This window comes from Zootoca vivipara, chromosome 4 (genome assembly GCF_963506605.1).
Source record: "Zootoca vivipara chromosome 4, rZooViv1.1, whole genome shotgun sequence".
Classification (NCBI taxonomy): Eukaryota; Metazoa; Chordata; class Lepidosauria; order Squamata; family Lacertidae; genus Zootoca; species Zootoca vivipara.
This window is the reverse complement of record NC_083279.1, coordinates 59,734,090-59,743,863: the sequence shown is the minus strand read 5'-3', so window position 1 is coordinate 59,743,863 and position 9,774 is coordinate 59,734,090.

Below are 9,774 nucleotides of genomic sequence, written 5' to 3'. Positions count from 1 at the left end.
AGAGGTTTTTATTCACTGGGAGAACATTCTGCCCATATCCACCATCAGATTTGAAACTGCAGATGGTAAATCACATATTGCAATGAGCTTTGGCAAAGCTTTAGGAATTTCTTGCTGGCACCATCCATGCATCTCTCAGGAATGATAATTTAAAAATTAAAGTATCTGTCCAGAAATACCATAATGCTAGCATGTAACATAGACCGGTGCACTTGGAGAAATTCAGTGTGAAAAATCAGGCTACTGTGACTAAAAAAGAAAGAAAGCTAGTATACAAAACTAACAGTTGGAAGCTACATTTCCCTTGTATCCCTAGGCAACTATAAATTGTGGCAGAAAGTAATTTTACCTCTCTTCCCCATGTTGCCATTCATGGAGTTGGGAAAAGTAAGTTTTGATTAACCACTTTTTTGCTGTATCACAATCAGGTTCTTCTTCTTTTTTAGAAATTCAAAGCTTTGCTGAGCATTTTGAAAATTAACCCACCCTCTTTCACAAGTGCAGTAGTAACTATGGCTCCTGGAGAACACTCAAGAGACACATTGGCTCACCCTTTCCATAGGCGGAAAAAGAGCTTTTAACCTCAGAAAGGGGTGCCCTGTGCCACACCCAAATTTGGCAACCCTGCCTCTCACACTCCATTTTAAATTATAGTTGTGGTGCCCCTGAGGCTCTGCGCCAAGATTCCTATTTCCTGAAAATTTCTGTGGCCCTTGTCCTATCAGTGATGGAGCACTAATGTTAGTAGGGCTGAAAAGGGGGGATTCCGTGGGTGGGTTGGAAGCATGCCCAGGTGGACCAGAGGAAGGACTGGTTGTGAATAATTCAATGCCTTCCCAATCCCTTGACTTGCCCCCAAACCAGGGGTTAACTTATTCCAAGACCTGGAAATGGTGTAGCTTGGTCTTTTTTTATTTCCAACAGGATAGAAATAGTTAAGGAAACAAACCTGGGAAAAGAGAGATGGGTGCAAGACTGTGCCTCCATTCTCACATGCAAGATCCTGGCACGGCACTGGGTGAAGTTAACCTCCTCTCTTGATGTCATTGTCCTTTGTATATGGAAGGCAAAGAAAGGCCTCCTTGGACTGCAGTGGCATAGAGAATTATACTGTGCTGAGAGAGCTGGACAGGGGGAAGTCTTCTGGGAATCCCCTTCCACATGAGCAGCTGCCCATGGAGCAATGGCTTCTGCTCACAGTAGTTTTAGAATTTGGACCCATATTCTTCAAACTTGATCATGATTAGAAATTCATTATATTTATAACTAGAAGAGATATAAACCCAACTCCAAAAAGCAGAGTTGCCTTGGTTAATTTGTTTACTATATTTACTAGTGAATAAGGAGCAGTCAAATGTCGGTGCTGTTTTTTGTTATTTTTAAAAGTTTATAGAATGCAATAGCCACCAGGTCCCCTTGCAAGTGGTGAGTTGCATGGAAAAATTTACATGCCGAGCACAATGATATAATTGAGGGGATTGTGTGGGTCTTACAGATTTCCTTCTCTCTCTCTCTCAATGTTTATATATGTGTTTGTGATTGCTTTCTTTCTTTCTCTTTCTTTCTTTTGCAAGACAACTTAGGGGAAAGGAGTTCAAAATGTTGCACTTGTACTAAATATGCAATGAATAATTTAATGCACTTTGTCTCCAGTAGCAGCAAGAATAACATGAGGTTGCTCTTTTGAAGTACCTGCTAGCTGGTGGCTGGTTTCTGTGACCCTGACTTCCCCTCCGAGTACATTTGCTTGCAAGTGATACTTGGCAAAAGGGAAAGCTGCAGAATCAAACCATCATGGAGTTAGCTTACTCTCCTCAAGGTGGAATTTTACTATGGAATATGCCATTCCATAGTGGGTGGAATGGGAAAGTCATGCTTGTGCATAAAGTTCCTTCTTTTAAGGCTAGCAGTGTTCGAATCCCCACTTCTGTTTTTTCAATACATGGATTGTAGTCAAGTGCCCTTCAGTATGAAGGTGTTCCAGAGAGAGCCATGCCACTACCAGATCAGCATGCTGAGCACATGCAAAGGAAGTGAGGACTTCCATATTATTAACAGTTGCACAGCAGGATTTTGAGCAGATGACCTACACTTTGGCATCAGTTTAAATCTGTGTTTCTAAAATTAGCAACCTCTCATCTTCTTGTTAAAGTGTAATTCATCGCCTCTGTGAGACAGCAGCTGAAGAGATGTTATATAACTCCGCCCCCCCCCCCGTTATCGTTTCATGTATTGGCAGACCATCAGGTCCAATGACTAGGTGCAATTTTAATTTTCTGAAGTGACCCAGAAAATAGAAGCAATATAGTGTGCTTGGATAGGTAGTGAATAAAGGAAATACAATGAGCTGTAATGTATTTCAGAGGTATCATTTACAATCATGTCTATTGTATTCAACAGAAAAGTTTCCCTCCTCCCAATGTTGCACCATCCCAAGAGGGACCTGACTCACTGCTGGTGGTACTGTAGCCTCTGATTTAGATGCCATGAGATTTAAGGGAAAAGGTAGACCACCTAAAGTGTGTCCCTCATTAGCCTGGAAAGCAACGAGAAACGGTGTGCCACGGAATAGTGTCCTGATGCTGGTGTTGCTTGTAAACATCTTTATAAATCACACCCATGAGTATTCATAAAGGAGTCATGGTACATAACAAAAATAATCATATTTGTCAGGTGCATTGTGTGAGAATGTCAAGTTTCCCCGTCAAGATGTGTCACTGCATTCTCCTGTGATGTACCAATAGTAAAATTTGATGATATATGGGTTTTTCAGGACACTGCCATAATTTGCAATTTACCAGATTGTCCTTCCTTAATGACAGTGTCCTCTGGCTCAGAGATTAATAATAGCTAAACCTGACATTGCATTGTGGCAGTTCCCTCACTGCAAGAAGTGAAGTTATGAGGAACAAGGCAGAGGACCTTTTCGGTAGTGGCACCTGTGGAATGCCCTGCCATCAGTCGTCAAAGTGATAAACAACTATACAACTTTTAGAAGACGTCTGAAGGCAGCCCTGTATGGGGAAGTTTTTAATGGCTGATGTTATGGTTATGCTTTTATATTTGTTGGAAGCCGCCCAAAGTGTCTGGGGAAACCCTGTCAGATGGGTGGAGTACAAATAATAAAATTATTATTGATTAATTTTGGAGTTAGCTTGGGTGCGGTATAGCAGCTAAGGGTGTGAGCAATGAGACAAAAGCCCGATGCAGGCAATAGTATGAAGTGCAATGAAAACACATGAAAGGCCACCACTAAGTACAAGAGTATCTGCTTTGCACGTACAGAAGATCCCAGGTTCAGTCCCAAGCATTTCAGACCCCCTTCAGTGGAAACGATGCTGAACTAGATGGACCAATATATAGGAAGTTTCCTATGTTCCATGTGAGCAGTGGGTCTGGGGATGAGCATACAATACCAGTTTTGTGCTTCCTTCATCATGCTCCTTACCTTCAACTTGTGGAGGAAGGTAACTGTAGGAAGCAGAGAATCTTCTGTATCCTTAGAGGCTCTGGGGAAGCTATGATCCTCCAGATGTGGTTGGACTCTCAGTAGCCTCAGCCAGCATCATCAATGGGCAGCGATGAGGGGAGTTGCAGCCCAGCAACATCTAGTGGGTGACAGGTTCCTCATCCTGCCTTGTTGATTTCACCTGCATAGGCTAGAAATCTTAAACTTTGCCTCAGCCATAAACTATTAGCAAACCACTGTTCTATTTTAGTAGCTTTTCACCTGATTTATGGGGTAACAACAACTTTCATAACTTGCAAGCTGTGCCATACTGAGTCAGACCAATTGTCCACCTAGTTCTACCTTGACTGGCAATGGATGCCAGGATCTCATAAAAGTGTCTCCCCCCCCCCCCCCGGTCTTATCCAGAGATTGAATCTGCAGCTTTTTGCATGCAAAGCACGTGCTCCACTACTGAGCTTCCCCATGTGTTGGGAGATGATATTATGCCAATCATAAAACACTGAAAGGTCATTTTTATAATCAAGAGCATGTGAATGGAGGGGATTTCCCAGTTGATATATTAAGAACACTCTCTTCTCAATCTTGAAATTGTTTGGCCTGGTTTATATAGTCCCTACATCATGCTTACAAGAATATCTGATAACTCTGTGGCTTTTCTGAGTTTTAAGACAAAGTGTAGTCCCTATACTTTCAGCATTGAGATTCTCTTTGAACTTATTACAGGCTTTACTCGTGAAACAATGGCATTGATTACTAATAAAGGATCACAGATTTATAGGATTTAGCCTTAATACATGAATAAAAGAATTTTCCCTGGTTGCTCAGCTGTAAAATACTCCATAATTTTGAATTACACACAGTTGCATTGTGAACTCAAACTCTGAAGAGAGCTTGTAAGGGTGTTTCTGAAATAAATGGCAACAAGGCTGTCCATGCTGTATGTCAATATTGATTTGGTCTTCACATGGTTATCTTTCTGATTGACAGAATAAATGGTTTTTACCTATAGGTATATGAAAGTACCATTTATGCCTGAACATGTGAAACTTCCCTTTTTTTCTGCAGCAACCAATATACCCTCCTCCTGCAATATACGCAGATTTCTGTGCGATAAATTCGATCTCCATAGAATAGTATGAATCACTGTAATAGATACACATTTTAAAAGTTTCTTTTTGAAACGCTGACTGGATGTGGAAGCTCATGGCTGAGTACCTAATGACTTAGCCAAGGGTTTCCCAATGAAAAGTAAATCTGTCAAGAGTATAGGTTCCCTTTCTCCTGGATGACTTGAATATTTGGAGAGAAAAAACCTGCCACTCTTTTTATCGCCTCTAACCCCTGTATGAAATCATCCATTGTTTTATAGTTCAGATCAATTTAAACAATTTAAGGCATGGGAAGGGGGAGGGCATTTGCAGAATTAGAGCTATTTACACCATTGTACTGTAGTGCAAATTACAAATGAACAACTTATGTGTAAACTGGATAGCATCCCTTGTACATGGCAACAAATATATTAAATTCAGCACTTTTTGTTAATCCTTGGAGCAAGCTACTAGGATGCTGATGTTATTTGAATAAAAATTCTAATCTACATTAATTTATAGACAAAGGTGTCTTATCTGGACTGTATAAACTATTGCTGGCTGACTCTACTGGTATACTTGTCAGCCATGGGAAAGATATTGGTAAGAGGGAGGGAGGAAAAAATGGACAAAGCATAGGAGAAAGCTCCATTTTACCCAAAGATTTAAAGACAATTCATCTAAATTGATTCTTAGGTGGTATCTGGCTCACAGTACCTGCCAAAACTGTACATTTTAGCATATTTCAGGTGTTTTGGAAGGCAGCGATTTATGAGCGCCAATTGATTATGGGGCAGCTGTTGATACCAGGTCCACTTACTGCAATGCTGTCCATTTCTGATGATGGAGACAAAAATATACTTTAAAAGAGTTTGTTGGTATATTTTTTTTTTAAAAAATTGCTGACTCTATGGTGGTATCCTAAAATTGGAAATTAGTAACACCTAATTTAATGGAGTGGTGGCATTCTCAAATCTGAGTAGTGGCCCTTATGGAAAAACTTACACTTCAGTCAAGGAAACAGAAGAATCCAGTGAAAGAATGTTATACAGTGCTTGGGCTGTTAAGAGGTGGAAGGACATGGGTGAGGATGCATTCTCTACATTTCCTAGAGCTTACACACCTATCTGACTCTTTCTCTTCCTGATGAAAACATTGATAATCTTTCTCACTGTCCCTGTGCTTCTGGGACACAAAAGACGCAGTGTGATATCTGTATTAAAATCTTGAAAATTGCAGCATCCTTATTATTACTGCCAGTGAAGACTGCCTGACAAAAGTCAGCTCCCAAAGGTATAAGGGACAGATGATCCAAGAAACTAGACACCACGAAAAAGCAGTATTCATACAAGGACTAAAAGAAGTCCAGCTTGTAACTTGCCACTTATCTCCTTGCCTGGGGCAAGTAGCAATTGTCCCCAGGTGAGTACTTGAGTAGAAAACTATGCTATCCTTCAGAAGCTGAATTGTACTGAGCTGAGGAAGCACATGTGTAGGAGAGGCGAGGAGCAAGTTGGGATTGACATGCTAAAAAGACTTGTGTGTTGCTCATTGACACATGTTCCTTTGCTGGTCATGTACTGCAACTGGGCCACCAGAAACATTGAACCACAAGAGCAAAAACAAAAAGGAATCAAAGTGTGGGGAGATCTTGCAGACATATGTTGCAGTTCTTAAGGCAAATGAAATTTTGATTAAATTAAGCTTCCTAACCCTAAAATAACCTCACAGCTTTGTTGCAGTGTCTATTTGATGGCATATACTCGTTTGAAGTAACTAGCTGCTTCCTATAAAGAAAGGAAGAACCAACTATCCATTCAGAATCTAAAATTATTACCACCAAGCAGCCATTATCTAGAGCAGCAAACCAAGGGCACGTGATGGTGGCTAGGTACTCAGGGACACGTAACCATGGGCAGCCCATTCATACATGCACACCCACACATACACACACAATATCTTGCAGCAACTATAATCCTGCAGCAACATTTGGTGACAGAAGGACAATTCAGTGGCAGGTGGCTAGCCATGTAAGGCCACACTGAAAGTCTGCAAGGCTGTGTGCATAAGGGCATAAGTAGGGCCCTGCTGGATCAGGCCAGGGGCACATCTTGTTCAGCATTCAGTTCTCACATGCCTGTGGGAAGCCAGCAAGCAGCACCCAGGTGCAACAAAGTCATCTCAACATTGCCTTATGCTTCATAATATCCCTCATGCAGCCCATGTGTTGTCCACCTGTACTCTATGGTACAGTCTTATTTCTCTGCAATGCTGCAGCACAATCCTCACAGAAGTGTGTGGCATAAGCATTTCTCCTGCTTTCTCTTCCTCCTGAACACAGAGTTGGCATTGTAATTATCTGATTTCCTGTTTGGAAGTGAGGAAGAAGACTAGATTCAGGGTCCTCCTCACCAATACAGGCGATTACTGTTATTACATTTGACAGCACCAATCATGACCTTGTGCACAGGACCTGATCCACAGTACTAACATATGTGTAGCCTTCTCCTTTTCAAATACAGAAGTAGAGTTCTTACAGGTAAAAAAGTATCAAAGTAAGTAGAAGAGAATGAAAGACAGATTCCATCTCAAATATGATGCATGAAATATAAGTAAGGGGAAGATTAAAAGTAAGCATCTGGAATATGCAAGGAATTAATTAACTGCTTAAAAAGAGACCAGAATATCTAATATAGTTCTTTTACAAGGAACAACTCCCTTGAAGCAGACCATATAACAGGCTGAAATGTGGTTCTCTCCTTCCATATTTCCACCAGCTACAATTTTAATCACCAAGAAACTCAATTTCCATCTAGGTGAAATAAAAATTGGATAAGGCAAAAAGGTGTGCCATGCTGCGAGTGCTGACAGATTCACAAGCTTTCACTGTAAGTAATATCCTTCTTTAGTAAGCTATTCTCAGCACTGCACCATCAAATATAATACTAAAAACAACAAAGAACCTTAACGACCAAAACTAAAGCTGGCATAACGTGTCAGGGCCAGAGGCCACTTCATGATTTGCATGGAGTGGTCAATGAAGTGGAAGAAATATATGTGAGAATATAAAGAGAAGTACAAAAAAAGTTTTTATTAAGAGAAGTCGAGAGGTCAGGCATGAAAGCAGTTCCTCTGGCAAAGCACTATGCAGAACAGCAATTATTGCACTACCAAATCAAATGAACACAATATTCCATCTCTGAAACTTGATGTCTCAACAAGGCCCTGGGAGTGACCAGCTCACTACAGAAAGCAGTGTTTGTTTAAGCTATTGACCAAGTGATAACTATTAGCCACTAGGGGCTGCTAATCAAACCTGGGTCACACCAGTGTCAATTGGTTGCAGCTAAAGGATCACTTTGAGCCCTACATCTCCAGGGGGTCCAAGCCCTCAGCCATATTCCTGTTGCTCATCTACAAATTGCTGCTGCTTCATAAATTTGTCTCCTCTGTTTACACCAAGACAGCTGATAACGATGCTGTGAACTGCTGGAGCTGTCTCAGGATGACAAAGGGAAAAGCACAAAAATGTGAAGCTTCTACTTCACACGCTGCAACCCCAAAGCACAGAATAACTGCAGGAACAGCCTTTCTCTCTCTCTGCTTCCACAGCAGGCAGACTCTCCATCAAGCAAGGATTGGAAGTCTTGAATTAAAGGACACAGATAAAGTACAAGCTACCATGGAAGGCAGGGTGGGTGGGCGGGCAACGAAGTTCACCTGACAGCAGAAACAAACAACAGTAGAGTCCCATTCAATTAAGAAAAAGAGACTCTTTGCTCTTGGAGTGGGCATCATAGGCTCACTTGCTCCACACTGCAAGCAGGGGACGGGCACAAGGTAGATTCGGAGTTAGTACTTTTAGATCTCTGAATGCATTGAAATAAGAGCTTCAAAAAGGTTTCTGATTCTCAGTAGTTGAGTAACAAATATACTTGCAAGTCCCCTCCAAAAAGTTCTACAAATTGTACATGCAAAGTAGAGACAAGATGTTTGCCTTGACTATAGCTAGGCACATTCCCAATTGGTAGCATAGAGTAGGAAATTTCAGAGCACAGAGCTGGTTCAGATTCTAAGCTGGAGCCCTCCTCCACCAACTCCCACATCGCCACATTTTGGGATACCAATACACTACAAAAATCACAACACTCTCAGAACAAACACATTTTCCCACAGTACGCAACTAGTCTCTGTAATTCAGTGTCATGCTGGAACGAAACAACATTTATAAATGTAAACAAATTGTATTTATTTATTAGATCTATTCCTTGCCCTTCACCATGACATCCCAGAGCAGGTTACAAGTAAAAAGACAAATTTAGAGCAGATAAAAATCACTACAACTTTAACACATATAAAACCATTCCAAAATATGACAGAATACAAATTTATCAAATCAGATGGGTCACAAAACATCTAAATTCCTTAACTGCCAGAGGCCAAGGTATAGAGGTTAGCTGGCAACTACCAGGTAACTACTGATGTCCATGCCTTGTACAACATTTGATGCAAGATGGGCCATTCAATTGCACTTATAGTCACCCTGAGTTAATATGCATGTAGAAATAACTTTCGCACAAGAAATTCTTGTAGGGGGAAGGCACCGGATTCTAAGCTCTCCTCTTTCCTTACTCCAACAAGTAAGGAACAGAATTTCTCTGTTCAGCAGGGATTTTTTTTTTCATGTAGGAATGGGGATGTCATTTGTTCAGGGATCACTATACAGTATGTAGAGAGCTCTAGATATGTGAAGATATCTAACCCAATATTTTCGTGAAGCTGGAGAGATGGGGTGGGGGAGAATGTGTGTGAAAGATAGAGGTTCTTGAATCATACACATGTTGCAACTTCTGAAACTTATATTTTCTGCAAGCTACTAGGTTCAGTAGGTGATAGCCAACAATAGTCATACTCAGGGAAAACTCACCGATGTCACCCAGTACAGCTGCAGGAACAAAATACTTGCTTAGGGTAACTTTTCAAAATTGGAATAATGAAGGAATGTCTCATGTAAGCCTTACATTTGGACAATCAAGGGAAATTTCTAGATAAATTCATTCATTTGCATCCTAAAAGAAGCTCTGAGTAACATACACACCCCATTTTAGCCTCAAAACAATCCTGTGAAGTAGGTTAGCCCCAAAGTGTGCAACTGGGCCAATCTTACTGTAAAAGAACCAGTTTTGTTGCTGATGCAGGGATTTGAATCCAGGT